General features: G+C 32.4%; 1 protein-coding gene and 1 non-coding gene across 2 annotated transcripts in view; both read right to left on the bottom strand.

The window, feature by feature from the left end:
• CADM2 (cell adhesion molecule 2) overlaps positions 1-17810 on the bottom strand; it is a 1340404-nt gene that overhangs the window by 670497 nt on the left and 652097 nt on the right. The window lies entirely within an intron of this gene.
• LOC122752302 lies at positions 3476-3581 on the bottom strand. The gene has a single exon (XR_006356069.1). It is a non-coding gene; the product is annotated as a U6 spliceosomal RNA (small nuclear RNA).

Raw genomic sequence — 17810 nt, 5'->3', positions numbered from 1 at the left:
TTGAAAATATCACAGTTTCTGTACAACACAATAGGAATCAATGTTCAAAATGACTGGTCTGAAATATTGCATAAATAGTCAACTCAAAAAATGTATTAAATATTTATTATGAGAAAACTATCATGCTACATACTGGAGATAAAATAAAAAAGAAATAGCCCCTGCCATCAAAAAAACTTATAATAAAAGTATTCATTAGTCTTTATTTCAGCAGAAAATTAGTATAATACATTTTAGAAATAATTAATTTTTGGAAGCATTAATTTTTAAATAAAAAGAACTAATACATTTTTTCTTGCTAAACTTCAGTTAACTAAAGAATTGAACTGAAATATAAAATTTGGAAAATAAAAATTATATTTTGAATCTAAAGAAACAGTACAAACTGCTATATTTTTAGTCCATGAAAATATTTAACCAGAATGGCTAACAATGAAATTTCCTATTTCTCTTAATTTTCATTATTTGAAATAGCAATATATGTGATTTTTTCATATTTCCTTTTCATGATTTTTCATATAAGCAGAAAGTACTATTTTCAATTAGATCTATAAATTTGAAATGTTCATATAATGTAAATGTATCAAATCAATTTATTAATACAATACCACTACTAATAATAATTAGAAAAGACCCAGCTCTTTCTAATTAATCCATAAGAAACATTTACAGCTAAAAATAGTGAAGGATGATTTTCATCAGATACCAACCCATTTTAAATCAAAATGCTTCTTCTAAGAGGGCATTCCAATGAAAGATAATAAAGACATTCTAACCAAAACATAGTCACATGCAAATCCCCCAATAGACAATTCAAGCATTAGACTGTGATCTTTATAGCTATTATATTATGAACATATTAATTTGAGGATTTAAAAATTCAAAGCCACTTTATCATGCGTAGTATGATGATTTGGGGTAAGGAGTACATTGAACTCAACACATTATTTTAACACATTATTGCTCCATCAATGGCAACATAATTTATTTTCATAATTCTATCACTGAGAGATGAAAATTTTTTGAATCTTCCACTTATAGGAGAGTTCGATCATACTTTTCTAGGATAATAAGCCTTTCCCCTTTCTGTTTCTGTAAAACATAATAAAGTATAATCTAAAATGCAAACTCTTTTGTTTCTTTCCATTCCGTGGAAGTCAAAATTCTCTTTTGCTTTCATGACCTTGTTTAGAGCATTACAGATTTATAAGCACCCTGACACCCAATTCTCAGGTCATGTCATGAGGTTTTAATAAAAACTCAGGGAAATGTACTACGAATGTTCAAATTATCCTACAATGTTAAAAATTTCCTTTATATTATTGAAAAATCCAGTCCTCTTCATAATTCATTAATTTATTTAAATACCTAAATAACATTTTATTCATCATAATAATATTAATAAAATTACATAGAATCAATCTATTTAGACAGCCCACATATTTCAAAATTGTGTTCTGTTTTTAGCACTTAATTCCCATAAGGCATTGCTTATCTATTACATACTTTTTATTTTTAAGGCAACAGAACAGATAGTTTGAAGAGCATAGCATTTTCTTTTAAAAAATTCTTAATCTATTTTTCAGTTAAGTCCTTTGTATCCATATTAATAACATTTATTCAAACTGATAAATACTACCAATCAATATTTAGTCAGTACTTATTCTTAGCTAAATATATTTTATTAGCAATAACTCTCCACAAAATTTGATTCATTTTTAATAGTTATAATGAATTTGTTTTCATTTCAATCCATGTTTATATAAAATATGAATTACAAAATTCAAATACTCATACGAAAGGGATTTGCCATTCAAGTAGGTTCTGATTTTCATTATTAAATTTGATTTCTTAAAAATATTGATGTTCTCAAGAATGCATATTTTAAAAATGCAACAGAACATTAGAATAAAATAGTAATATTAAACTCAAGCAAAAGAATAGATTAGCTTAGATATCTACAAGTGGTTTCTACCTTTCATTCTGAAGACTTGAATTTTGAATTTTACTATGTATTTTCACTTACTCTTTGTTTCTCACACTCTTCAAAATTTCATGGGACATAATTGTATGTCTTAAATTACTTTACCTTGATTCAATCTGATTATACCGAGGAATGATTAATTTGCTTACCTGAAATCAAGAAAAGAAAAACAAAGAATACTGTTAGTTTCCTCATCAAATAGCTCATAGACCTGCCCTGAGTAAGGAAAATATAGAAGATAAGGACCCATAACTCCACTCCAATTCTACTCTCCTCCACTCAAATTTGAATTTTCCCATTAACCTAGTAGAATGTTTTGTGTGACAAATCCAAGGTATTTTTTTTTTACAACTGAATAATCAATACACTCATAACAAGAATACTTTATAAATGCAATGCTTCTTCCTCTAAATTGAAAAAATCCCACTTTAAAAAAATTCTTTCAATCCAATAGATGCATATTAAGGAACTACTATATATAGAATACTGTTTTGAGCACTGAAATAAGAGGCAGAATTGAGATAAAGCAAGATCCCAGCACCACATGGACTTTACACTTTAGTAAACCCCAAAAACACATTCTCATATATATATGTGCGTGTGTGTGTGTGTGTGTGTGTGTGTGTATAAAAATAAAACAAGGGGAAAGGGGGGCTGGTAGTAAAACTACATGGTAGATACATGAGAAAGGTACAAAATGAAATATTTTGAGAGATGCTGCCTTAGAAGTGGTTAGTGATAAGAGATCATGGAAGAGTTTGATTTAGATTTCAAAAAATATCTAGGGAATCCCCAGAAAAAGGAGAGAATTATATATTTGAGAGTAATGGAGGGAAAGTTATCAAATTGGACTGAATCATAGAGTTTACAGAGTTGAATAATTAAATAGTATTAATATAAATGAGAAGAGTAGTAGTGTCAAATTTAAAGCATTTATTACACTTTTTTTCCTGCTTAAATAGCATATGATCAATCCAGTCAGTAACACTAGTAAAGAATATTATGAACATAGTTGTCAAATGTAGTTTTGAGCCTTATTCTGGTAGTCTGAAAAGTGTGGGAAATACAAGATCCTATAATTTACAAATGTAGGGTTTAAACAGGGAGAAGGAAGGAAGGAGGGAAGAAAGGAAGGAAGGAAGGAGGAAGGAAAGAAAGGATTGAGGAAGGGAAGGGAGAGAGGGACTCCTGACCCACAGAAATCTTTGAGGACCATAATTAAAAATCAACTACATAGGTTAAGTTGCTAATACTGTTATAACTTCATACCTATCTATTGCTTTAGAGTATACAAAGTACTTTCTTATATATTATTTTAATTTATTTTTTGTACCTACTAATGGTAATGGTAGAGAACTTTCTAGAGAAAGCCAGTTAATTCACATGTTGACCACATGATTAATTATTCCAAAAGAAGTAGTGTGTGAAACTTTTCTATCCTATCTTAAGTCACTAGTAAAAATGAAAAGTTGAACAATTTTTAAACATTTTAAAATGTGTCAATGAATTTTAAGATATTTAATAATGAATTACACAGGGGCCATGCTAATCTTCTCTGTATCATTCCAATTTTAGTATAAGTGCTGATGAAGTGAGCTGTGTGACCCTGGACAAGTCACTTAACCCCAATTGCCTCACCAAAAAATAAATGAATTGCAAAAAATCACATATTTGAAAATGGATTCTATTTCAAATTAAAGACCTCCAAAATATATACTAAATTTCCCTAGGTTTTCAGGCTTCTAATCTTAAAAATGATGCAACAATCTTTTCAAAGAATCTTTTAAAATTTTCATTGAAATGACACTAAAAATTTCCAACAACTCAAAAAGGGACTTGAAAGATAAATTTAGAACCAGATTCAAAATATGTGAAAAATATTCTGGCTTTTTAAAAGACCTGTAATTTCAATAGTGCTCTCAATAAAGAAATTTCCTATGGCCAATGCAGATAGGTAATAGTTCTGAATTTACAATTCTTAGAAATTTGTCTGGAGTGCTGAATGCATAGCTGCCCAGAGTCACACATGTATGTGTCAAAAGCAGAGACAGGTCTTCAATTCAGGGCTTCTTCACTTGAAGGCCAAACTGCCTTTTATTTGCCAATGGTATATGAGTTAGATAAATGGTACAATGCATTTCATATAATTCTCTTTGTGGAGGGCGGTAATTTTCTAATGAATATAGTATTGAATTGTACTGGTGTGGACTGAGCAGAGAATTATCAATTTGGGATTGATACAGCTTCTCCAGAGGATATTCCTTCAACATGTAAAATAGTAGCTTTATTTCATAATTTTCCCTAGCTAGTTAAAAGAAATTTGGAAAGGAACAATAGAAAGAACAAGTATTAATAAATTATAGCTCTTTCTGAAAGGTTCCTATCAGAGTACTGAACTTCAGTATAATTATTTTTACTACTGCACAAATAGATTCTCTTATGAATTACCCCCTCTCTCTTCTTCTGACTGTTTCGCTTATTGTCCCGCACCCCACCTTTCTTTACTATGTGCATCTGATAATCTGAGTAGAGATCCCAGATGGTTGGGGTGATATTATTTTGTTTTGTTTTGTTTATTATTTATAGACTGTCCTAAATTCTTTTGAGACTGTGCATTAAAAGTGGTTATTAACATAATTATAGGAAGATTGGCAGTCCATGAGATTAGAATGTAGGAAAAGGAGATGTTGTCAAATTATCACGAGTTAAATATCACATTTCTTAAAAATTGCTACTATACATAGACAAAGTGTTTTAATCTCAGAATTGTTTTCATTTCTACAACTGTATTTATTCATGTCCTCAGATGATCTTAACAATGCCAGGCTGTGGTCCAAATTTAGCAGTCCATTAGAAATGGATGCTTCACAATTTATAAAGGTTTTACTGCATAATAACTTATCACTATCTCATGATTCATTATACTTGAGCCTAAAACATATAGTTACTTACAAACTATTGCCAGTGTAGTTTACCACTTACAGGGAAGAAAACCATTACTGAAGTCTCATAAATCTCATGTAATGGCTGAAACCTAGCTGAACCTGAATTATTTTAAGGTCTTCAAAGGTCTCAATATCCTGCACCCCTAACTGATAGTATAGGTCTCCTACAGAAAGCTACTCTAGGTTCATGGCATCTGAACCCACCAAAACCATGTCTCACAAACCCTTTCAATGTGTTGACTTAAATAGTAAGCCAGGGAACACAATCAGTTTAAAGTAATGACATTTAATGCAATGTTATAATAATCAAGTTAGAGGTCTTACTTTGCACTAAATGATAAAAGTGGATTAATTCAGCATATATTGGCCAAATGTGTCCAACAACTAGTCTTTGAAAATATTTTTATTATTTTAGATACTTTATATCTAATTCAGAAACCCTTTACTATATATACTATTGTCTTATGAATGGTAAAGGGCCTAGTCATCAGTTTCCAAGTATATTCTAAGAAGTTTATCTCACCAGGGATTTTAGAATGGTTTACTTTTTCAGGTAATTGACAGAAAGTAGGCTGTATTTTGTCCTCATATTTTAGTATCTACTCCATATTTCCTCAAAGTCACTTTAGCAACTCAAAAAAATGTTTTCAATATCTTTCTTGCTAAAGTCAAAATACACTACTTTAACTATTGGCTTTTTGTGTAGCCCTACATGCTGTATACCAATGACCTAAGTATAAACCATCTATACTGCTCAGATGAGCTTTCATACTCAAAATGGAAACAGTGATATTAAATATAGACACTTAAGCTTGCCACTATGCAAAAGTTGTCTTAAAGCATCTGATTTGTAAAGGGCATGTTAGAAACTAGTTGTCTAATTATTGTTTGGATATTAAAAATAATGTTATTTTTTTCTCCAGTGGTTCAGTGCCATACTTGGGCATCCAAATTGTAGATATTATATAAACCCTCACAGCGTAGGCATGAATGTGTTGTGATTTGTATCACTGGAGATTACCCATATCAGTGGTATCTCATTTTGATTCAGTTTTTACATTTATATACCTGAGGTCTTCAAAGTGCTTTTATATACATTATCTTATTTAACCCTTATGACTACCTTGTGAGATAATACAAGAGTTATGGCCTCTGTTGTATTGAGAGGGAAGCTGAGGCTCAGTGATGTTTTGACCACAGCTTATATAAAATGTCATTCTCTCTTCTATTCACTTGCTAAACAATTTCCTTAACAGTCCCATAGACTAACACTTCTATTCTGCTCAGAAGCCTTTCTGCACAATCTATTTTCCCCAACCCTATGACCTTCTCTGCTTCAGATACTGTTGTTTTTTCTATGAAGAGGTTAGATATTTAATCAATGTGAAATAAAAATTTTGTTGTAACAAAAATTCCAATACAAGAAATGCTTCAGAGCAGAAGTTTTGCAATGTTAAAAAATCCACTTCTTCAAAAAATACCTGGCATACATTCAATAATGCATTGCTGCTTTGTCCTCTCTGAGGCAGCCAATTGAAGCTCACCATAATACCAACAAAACAAATGTCACAGCTTGTAATCCATTCTTTTTCACTTGGTGCTGTTTGCTTTTTATATATCAGCATATGTTACTAAATTTTGACCTTCAGTTCTTGGAAAACTTCAAGAATGAGGGTAGAGAGTCACTGTTGCATGTCCTAGTCATTTTTACACACTTTACATGGATGTCAAATTTATTTACATCACTTGCGCTGGTCAAATTTGTCTATATCACATAGATCTCTGAATTTGACTTTCTGGTGATTTTGATTTTTACAATTTGAAGTGCACTAAACGAAGCAGAACAAAATAAACAATACACAGAAGTACTCAATTCAAATCTGCTCAAACACTGCACTCAAAGGATCTGTGATCTCACAGGTGTATATGTTTCATCTCTCCAATAATCCAGATTTCAATATAAACCCTGCCTACCTGTCCTTTGTGATGCTTCCATATTTTCCCATAAGTTCATCACAGGGGTCCACCCAATATTCTGTGGGCTCTTATTAATTTTTGCCAACATTATGAGGATGCCAGTGAAGCACAGGATTATTTCTTGCTTGAATCACAATATCAGCACATATTCTTTCTCACCCACATTTATATTTGTGGGGATGGAAGCATATAGATTAATAACTGATGTTTCAATTTTGACATAAATTGTTGAAATTATTAAAATTAGATGGGTGTACCATTTCCTTAATGTTTCTTCTAGAATTTTACTAATTTCAATCTTTGCTCTAAGTCAACATTTTGACTATGAATCCCATGAGAATATCATATTTTCTGTTAAAACATATTTATTTTTGTGTCATTAATGCTTGCCTTGTCAAATACTTTCTTATTTTTTTTCTCAAGGAATATATTTGTGATCTATAGACATGGGTTTCTTTGTATTTTACAATTGTTTTGTCACATTTCTCCTAACTGATGCATATATAATGGAGTCAAACAAGCAAATTTCCCCAATTTTCAATACTGTGGTCCATTCATTGCATGTATGGCGTTCCATGTGCATTCTGTCTCAGTGATGACGCTCTTTGCATTTTAATTTATCCCCTGGGTGATCTCTTGGTCCTCTCTGTGTTTATGTAAGGTAGAGGTCATTGTATTACTTTAAATTGGAAAGACAATTTCTTATTTTTAAAAATTCTGTTTATCTTTCTATCTCTGTCTATCTCTGTCTGTCAGTCTCACTTGTCTGTCTACCTTTCTTTACTTCTCTTTCCCTCAAGTGCTATAGATCTCTCCCTTTCTGGGACTTCCCAGAGAGGGAAAGGGTATGCTTTTCTCTCCTATTGGATCCATGACCATTTTTACACACGGCATCAAACTTTTATGTTACCTAGTAAAGCATAAGCCTGGGCCTTGGATACCTCACTGTTTTTTTCTGTTTTGCGTTTCTTTATCTGAGTATATGTGACCAAACAGAGATGCTGAGATGGCCATTTCTAACCTTTCCTAGAAACAATTTTGTGAGAGTGAGAGGTTCCCTTACTCAGTCCCAGTTCTACTAATTTGTGCTTCTTTGTGCTTTTTAGAGGAAAAGATGGCCACTGATACAAAGGTGGATGATGACAATTCCTGATGTGCTTTATCCGAAGATGAGCTCATTTAAGGGGATTATTTTGACAGTGAAGAGTGAAGGTGAATTGCCTATTTAACATTCTTCATGTTTTAATGTTTTATATATCCTTTTCTAACAATAGTATGACAGTAGTTATAAAATACTACTTATTTCTGTCCTTGTCCATTCATGTTTGTGAGTTGTGTTTTTAGTACATCACATACTCTGAGGTGACAATTGTAACTCTCCACTATGAAAAATCAGATTCCCCAGAGGAAGGCTATAGCTATGTACCCTCAGGGCTCTAGCGATAGCTCTGAGGGGTTCAGAGATTCTATTTCTAATGCTATATCTCATGAATTTCCACCAGTATGTTTCCCACTGTGATTATTATCTACATCAACTGGTTAGTCAGACCTAATAAGAATTTAGAAAGATTATTTTTTTTAAGTAGTATAAGAACCGTTTAGAAACATTTCCCCCAAATTCTGTGACACACCCTTCCACCAGTAGATACAGAATCCAGAGGACAGTGACTTCAAGAGTAAAGGCTACATTTGGCAAAAACAAGTAATTCATGCTTCTAAAAGTGCTTCTGCATGAGGCTTCAATATGTTCCCAATAGTTATGGTGAAGCTTTTCTACTGAGCTAATGCCTTGGATATTTAACCTGTTTGCCTTTGACTCCAGATAAAGACTTATCTATCAGCTGAGCCAGGGATGCTGTGAGGATGCTAATGGGAATATGGGAAGTCTGAAATTCATGAGATTTTCCTCTACTTAACGGGCTGTGTAGAAGAGACAGAGAATGAAGCTCAGGGCTTCATTCCTCTCCACCACTTGATTTCTTCTTAGGAGATGAACTGTATAATGCCCTCCCTACTTCATTTGCTCAAATCTCTCAAGTTCTAAACTACCTCTCTGTTTTATTCAGATACCCCAAGGAATTACTAAGTTTCCTCAGTCAACCCAAACACACTTCTTGTGCAATGACATTTTTATTGATTAAAGACATTTTCACACTTGGTCTAAAACCTGTGATTGATTGGTTGACTCACTGAGATGTGTTCTCATCTGATTAAGGTATCAGGACATAGTATATATTTATATTTGGGCAATGAGGGTTAAGCGACTTGCCCATGGTTACACAGCTAGTAAGTGTCAAGTCTCTGAGGCCGGATTTGAACTCAGGTCCTTCTGACTCCAGGGCCAGTGCTCTATCCACTGTGCCACCTAGCTGCCCCAGGACACAGTATTTTTTAAACTACTTTTAAATGGGCAGAGTGATGTGATTAACCTCACTTTTATGTAAGTCATGGAAGAAATAACTGTCCTACATCTGATCTATATTGTACATTGAGTAACCTTCTCCTTCCCTAGAAAGAGTCAACCCTAAACCTAAAGGAGTATCAAAAACCAAAGAGTACAAGAAAAATAACAGCCTCTCAAGGGTGTCTGCCCTAAGACTTAATCCAGTACAGATCTAGATGCTCCATTAGAGGGAGAAAGCAAGTACCCAGATCCCCTGAACCAGACCATGTTTTTACATAAATATTACAAAATGTTTCTTAAATACATACAAGTCATTAGAAGTTGTTTATCAGATTGGGGACACATACAGTATTAACACAATATATCACTCAACTATTTATTTTGTTACAGAAAAAAATAGCACTACAACTACTTAGTCACAAAAATGAGGCTTAAAAATAGAGTGGCTCATCGTAAGTTACCACTTATCCTCACTACAACTGTGCCTACTTTTACATTAAAACCATCAAGTGTTAAAGTATGTGTTGATTTAAATTAGAGATTCTTACTGGGTTTTTCATAGATTTTCTCAGGCTCTTCCTCCTTTTAAAAAAGATTTTATTGAATAAGCTACAATTGCTTCAATAGTGTTCTCTTGGCAAATGCTTATGATAAACAATACAATGAAATTGATGCTTCTTTTTTGCCTTTGAATTCTTAATAAGGTCAGTTCCTATGGTTCTTTTATTTATTCTCCAGTTCCTTTCCAGGAAGAATTTGTGATTTATTTAATTTCCACTTCCCTCTATCTTCTGGTTGCATTTATACTAAGAATATTAAAATTGATAGGATTCACTTCTTCTTAAGCATATCCAGTCTGTGATCATGGGTCAAGGATTTTTACAAAGATCTTAAGATAATATACTTAAATTTAGACAGTTGTCTTGCAAAAAAATACACATACAGCACATGGTAGGACCAGAGAATCAGAGGATTTAGAACTAAATGGGACCTTAAAGATCATCTCTTTCTATTCTCTTATTTTACAGTTGAGGAAATAGAGTTGAAGAGAGTTTAAATGACTTTCCCAAGGTCACATTATGTATAGTAAAGAGCAAAGATAGAATTTAAATCTATGTCCTCTAAGTTCATCAAGTTCTGACATGTTAGGTGGAATAGGTGTAATATCATATCTCAAAAATCTGTCTGGATGCATTGGCTGCTGCCTGAAATTCTACCATCCTTAAGCTTAAGATTTTTTTACAGGTTTTAAAAATCACTTTATGCTATTACCATTCCTTTACATCTTATTTTGAAATATCCTTGATAGGAGTTTAGCAATAGAAAGTAAGAGACTTGGAAAGAGCAATGGAAATATTACTCAAAACCAAAAGTAGCAGAATGTTGAGGCAGAGGCCCCTCAGTACTTTAAATACTTTCAGATTTTGCCCAGAGCTGCCCTTAATTCTTGTCTTAAATACCTAACATTAAGATGCCTAAACAGATAAATGTTTAAATGAAATAAAGTTCAAAATCACTAAATCTTTTTATACTTTCTTACTACTCATGCACTTGATAACAGGTGTATATGGAGTTTCAGGTATCTTGTCTCTCTTTTATAAAAAATTTCACATTATATAGTTACACGAATATGAAGTTATATAACAACACAGCATTTATACACCAATTTTTAAAAAGATAAAATACTAGTTATATAATATTTCACTTCACTTTATTGCTATCCCAAGCACCCCATTTTTATTTCTTAGTTTTTACAGTTTTTTAGGTTCAAAGCAATCCAAATCTGAACAGATATTGCCCAATAAAACTAATGAATGGATGGTACATAATATTTACATACCAAAATACAGAATTCTGATCTTGCATTCAACTTTAATTTCACTAATCACACAGTCCTTCCCTCATTTCAATCACATATGCTTCCCAACCTGGTTTGTACCCAATTTCCTTATACACGAAGAAGTTTATCAAAACATTAATAAACAACTTGCTAGTTACTGGACTCTGAAAAGCACTCATTCTTTTCCCAATTGACCAGGTCAAGGCTCTCATTTGAGTGCCTAATTTCTCAAAAAGTAAGCTTTAAAAAATCTACTCTTACTAGTTTCCAGTTTTGGAACACATACACACACACACACATGCACACAGAATTATATTCTACCCTCAGGAAGTCTAACACTGTTTCTAGATTACCAGGCTATGTGCATCATCTGAAGACATCACACCTTCTGCCAGGAAAAAAAAAATGGCCAGACAGAAATGTGCAAATGCATGTTTATCACTAGAGGTGATTAACTCCATTAACAGAAAAAGGTGTGAGAAGAAATGTGTTGGGTAAGGTTATAGATACATCACTGTGTGTTTAACTAGCAACGTACACTATAACAATAAAGCATAAAAATACAAACAGTGCAGGCAATTTAATCTGTCACAAGAAAGATGAAAAAGATGGTGTCTGCATGATCCAGAAGGTGTTATAGAGCACATATGATGAAAGAAGGGGGAAAAAAAACAATGAAATGTAGCCCTCTGCAATTAATTTCTTAGCAGTAACAAAATAGCATTACTTTTAAATACTTGTTTTACATTAAAATTGTGAAACCTAGAAGGCATATTTTCAACTTGTCCTCAGAAAATAACATGAAAAATAATGTAATTGTTTTGCATCTGTAGATTTTTCAGATCATGCCTTGTAACAAATGAATAATTACATATAACTAGAAATAGTTTTGTCTTTTCCAATGAACTAACTTTAATTAGAAAATGGGGGCGGCTAGGTGGTGCAGTGGATAAAGCACCGGCCCTGGATTCAGGAGTTCCTGAGTTCAAATCTGACCTCAGACACTTGACACTTACTAGCTGTGTGACCCTGGGCAAGTCACTTAACCCCATTGCCCCGTAAAAAAAAAAAAAAGAAAGAAAATGAATACTGGGATAATTCAAACTTTTTTCTAACAAAAATCAATTCACCTTTCTTAAAATTTACTGAGGGATTAAATATTTTAAATCACAAAATACTTCCCTAATATGAGGGTCAGCCAACTAGTTTTCATATAACTAATGAGCTAAGTGGTTTTTTTTATATTTTTGAAAATTTTATTTGTTAAATTTAAATTATTTTAAACACATTATTAAAATATTTAAAAATACATTTCTAGTTCATGGGTCATAGAAAAACAGGCCTCAGTCAGGATTTGGCCAGAGAGATGCAGTTTGTGAATCCCTGATCTAAGCTAAACTAGCAGGATAAATACTTGTCTTTTTATTGGAGATATAATTAGTTTTAACCTTGTAGTAATTGTTGATCCAAAAAATATTTGACCCTTTATATAAATGGACAGGTCACAAAGGACATCAAAGAATGGTGTGGAAGCAACCCACACTGTAGTCTAGATTGCCTTTTTTAAAAGGTCAGTTAAATAAATACTCAAGATGAGGTTATATCATGAGGGGATGGGAGAAGTGCTTTTTTGTTGACATAAACAGCAAATGATAAGGTTTTCCAGCATATTTTTGTAGAAATGCTGATGTATTACACTTAGTATTACTAGTTAGCTTTCATTTCCTTTCAACTTTTGCCTCTGGATAAGCTCAACTATTCCCAAGAAGAAACACTGATCAAGTACATTTGTCATGTGAGCAACCATAATAAGGTAATTCATCATAGTCTGTCAGAGTTTTATTCCAGAAAGACTGCTGCATTTTTATCCTTACTTAAAAATCTGCTGTCACTCCTGCTGAAAATTTTGGTAGACATTTTGGACATGTTTAAAAGCCCTTCCAAACTGATAGTGGCAGATAATTAAGTTATCAGCTATCAAAGATTTTTTTTTCACTGTCTGCAATGTGTATGACACCATGCACTCTCCTAACTGATTTAATCTGCCCTGTTCACAGAGTATAATCCCTTGTTCTCTTCCCCCAGCTCTCACCCCCCAATTAATGGTAGCCAATGACCAATGTAATTCACTATGAGAAATGAAGTCTTCCTCAAGAGTCTAAATGAGCAATTTTGTTTTCCTTTGCAAGTCTTGAAATCTACCATATTTTGAAATCCATTCACTAAAGCCTTAAAACAGAAGAAAAGATAGATTTGAGCCATTGCAAACAAGAAAAGATGAACTCCACTTCAATGTAGTGATTTACATCTTAATGATATTTCTTATTTTTATCAGTTCAAATGTAAACTATATATGAAATTTATTTAAAATATTGATTATCAACTCAGCCAGCATTAAGATGCACTTATTATATACAAGGCATCATACCTTCCTTTGGATTGGTAATACTCCAGATGTCTAAAACGCCTATTTTTCTTCTGCTTATTAGTATTCTGAAACAGTTCAGAAGCAGTGCAATATAATGGAAAAAAGCTAGCAAAGATCAAAGCTAGACCTTAAAGTGAGGTCTTCTGACTCTAACATCATTGCTATATGAAACTGGGCAATTCCCTTAAAATCTTTATGTTTCAGTTTCTTCAATTACTAATTGGAAATAATAATAAACCACAAAAGTCATCATTAATAGCTACACCATAGGGTTATTGTGTAGAAAGTGCTCTATAACTTTTGCAAATAAAAATGTTACCTATTATGCTCTAATTATTTATATTTTATTGGATTAAAATAAACAGTATCCATATTTTTCATTAATAATTATAAGACAATAGCATAGTTAACTATAGAAATAGAAATGTGTAGAAACCAAAAATCAATAAGGCATTTTAATTTCACTTGCTCATCACAATGTATTACTCATTTTTATAATACTCATTACTGAACTTATTAATTGAGCAGAAAGGCACCTATAGCAGGTATTAAAAAAGCTGTTGTTAAACACTGTTATTAAATATTCTCAATGAACTAAGATGTGCTGTTTATAATATGGAACATTTATTGTTCTGGTCATAGAATTTTAATTCTATGGCATTTCTGTCACCTGCACATATTTTCCCAAGAGGAATACATAGTGAAATCTTGAAAAATCCACAAAACTCTGGTGCTTTGATGATTCTTCTCTCTCACCCCAAAATATTTATGGGAGTACCTGCTGTGTTCACAGCATTCTTATCTTTAAAGACAGATTGGTAAGCTTCTTTGCAAAGTATTAGTGTTCACAACACCACAGGGTAGGAAGGTGGAGGTGAAAATTATTTACTCATAACAGGACAGCCATTTTACATAGAATCAAAGGCATCTCGACATTCTTATCTTGTTCTGTCTTCCCTCCTCTTTCCCAATGAAGGAAGAATGAAGACCCTCAATTTCAGTAGTAATCATTTGCTAATTTCCGCCTTCCTTTCTTCACTTTAAACCCCATAGTCCCTTATTAAATCCCAGCTACTATGCTCCTAGCTCTTAATTGATTTAAATAAAGGCTTAGATGTAGGTAACTTTGAACTGGATTTGGATGTCTCTATATCTTTCTGTCTGTTGGTTAAACATTATTATGCGATATCCTTAACTGATTTAATGCCTCAAATAAACTATCACTTTCCCAGAAAGTAAAGACTCATCATATATGAAAATTAATAAATAACATAAACATTTAAAAAAATTTTTTGATTACTCTTAAAAGTATTCATGTGAAAAAATGTGGGAGGAAATCTGTTAATATTCCTGCCACCATTTTCTCTTTCAGTTGAGACGAGCCAACAACATCAGAGTAGTCAATATGATGCATTAGGGATAACAAATGACCACGTAGCAAACAAAGATGGGAAGAGAAACTAGACTAAATTAAGTATACATGGAAATGTTCATGATACCATGGTGACATTTTGGAGGACCTCTAGGGAAGAATAATTTCTCAAAATATCTAAAAGAAAGGAAGATACTAAATAATTAGGGGGAAAATCATGAAATTTGTTACTATTGAAAAATATAACTGATAAGACTTCAATAGACAATGGATCATATGTCTACTTCATCTCTATAAAATGATTTTGAGTGTAATTTATACACATATTGGGGGCATATTTGATAAAAATAGAAAAGAACAGGAAGGATCTTTCTAATGATATCCTAAAGCACTCCACAATTTCCCAGTTACACAATTAACCCAAAAGTCTACAGAATACAAAATCTCTTAAGTTTGTTATTTGTTTCCTATGAAAAATTGAATTGATATAAAAGAACAAAATGTGTTCTTAAAAGTTCTCCTTCAATACAGTATCTATCCCTGATGCATATATTACAATCTTTCAAGATTCATTGACAGATTCAACAATGGAGGTAATTTTTTTTTTCCAATCACAACTCTGATAATTGATATAAAGCATGGCTTTAAATAGGAAGCTATATGCTCACTAATGGTGTTTACAGTTATTATGAAAGCTATCCAGAATGGAGATTTATTGACTGACTGCTTGACTGGAGTCCTAATGAGAAAGTGATTTCTTATAGAAAGGGAAGTCTTTCATATGCAGACTGATGGACTTTGTGCTGATTGTCTGAGTCCTATATTACCAAACAGTCTCCTAAATGAGATTAATAATCACTGCAAACAGTTGAATGCTAGATTTCAGGATGACCAAGTAGATGAAGTATTACTTTTATTCAGCTTGATATGTAGTTATATGGATAGCCCAAAGAATTAATCCATCAGTATCTTGGACAGACACTTCAGATGAATAATGACTTGAGCCAAAAAAAAAAAAAAATGAAGAATAGGAAAACCAGGATGGATTGCCTTTGGGAAATTGAACAATACTTTGAATGACCCCAAGCTTCTTTCAGAAATAACCAACCTTCTTTTTAATAGCAATATCTTTCTAATTCTATATAGCTGCAAATCATGAAATACCATAATCTCCAAAGATTCAGAATTGTAGATGATCCAAAAGACAATGGAGAGATTTATGATGGGTTTTAATTGGTATCAGCATATTGCTAATGATAAATTACATGGAAACATTGGGAAATATATACTTAAGAGATGTAAGACTAGAATAGGAGATGAATAGGGCATATAACTAAAACAAGGTACACCTGTCAGTCAAGAAACATATGCTAAGAATTTGTTATACCAAGCATGACATATCATATGGGTGACTCAAAATATCTTAAGAAACTTAAAAAGAAGGCTCTTCAGCACATTTGGTTTATTCCCTGTGGACAACTTATGGGGCAAAAAGAAAAAAGAAATCCAATGTATGAAAAAATTCATAAGAAACCACTGGAAGTCTTGGGCAGAGCATACCAATAGAAGACCAGCCTATTAGGGAAAAATGTATATGTGTATGTGTATGTGCATGTATCTATGTGTCTTTCTGTGTGTATTCATAAATATGTCATATATATGACATATTGTAGGTGAAAGATATTAGTGATAAGGAAAATGGAAAGTTATGAAACTTAAACAAGAAATGATGAGGTCCTAAATTAGGGCCACCAAAATGGGTGAAGGTATGGATAGGTTCAAGAGTTATTGTGGAAACAGAAATTAATGGAATTGGGCAAATTCTTGAATATGAGGTGACAGAGCCTAAAAGTTTGAACCTGGGAGATTAAGAGGATAGAGATTGATGGGAAGGAGAATTATCCAATTCCAAAAGGCCACACTTTAAGTAACAATGTGACCTAAGTATCACAGAATAAGAGTAAAAATATAATGTTCTGAATCACTGGAATGTTCATTATTTTGTTGTTAATGACAAGTAGTACAATTCATCATATTCATTGTCTATAAAAAGCAGGATTGCTGAAAGCTATATGGAAGCTGACCAAAGAACCTCATTCACCTGCTTTAGAAATATGCTAATTTTCAAACTAAAAGCAATGTCAATTTTCTAACTCATGCAGATTGATTCATACTGTCAAGGGAGTTTAGAATAAAAAGAACACATTTGAGAATGCCAAATTTTAAAGTGGAGACAATTTGTGTCTCAAAACAGTAAGTCTACCATGGGAGCTATAAGAACAGCTCAAGCAGTGGGAGACTCTTAAATACTTGACCTCTTTGCCACAGACCAATAAATCAGGGTGCCAGAGAAACAAAATGCTGTCAAGTTTGTGAAACACACTAAAGAGCAGTATTCAGAATATAAGTAGAAAACAATCAATTTTAGATTTCCAGTGAGAATGCTCCATAATAGATATACAATATTCTTTCTAGCTTTTCACCATCATTAGTTTTAATTATTCTTGACATCCTGTCCATCATATTGCTTCCTCAGAGAAATATAGTATGTTTCTTTTGTTCTAAGAAGTCATCAAGAACTTACAAAGATGAAAAATGTAATTAAACTATATGGCTCTAGGAAACAGATATACCTATTTAGATACAGTGTTCAAATTCAGATGTGAGCAATATTGCTATGCAAGTCTCTCTGGTGCAAAACATATATAAAATTAATAAACATACATTTCCATTTTGGCAGAGTAAAAAAACTTGCTATAACAAAAAAGCTTACTCATGTCATTTTAAAGATAAAATAAAACTATTCAAGTTAAAATGAATAAATATTAAGTAAAATAATAAATAGCTTTTTCCTGTTTTT

Source organism: Dromiciops gliroides, chromosome 3 (genome assembly GCF_019393635.1).
Source record: "Dromiciops gliroides isolate mDroGli1 chromosome 3, mDroGli1.pri, whole genome shotgun sequence".
Taxonomy (NCBI): domain Eukaryota; kingdom Metazoa; phylum Chordata; class Mammalia; order Microbiotheria; family Microbiotheriidae; genus Dromiciops; species Dromiciops gliroides.
This window is presented reverse-complemented; position numbering and strand designations above follow the sequence as displayed.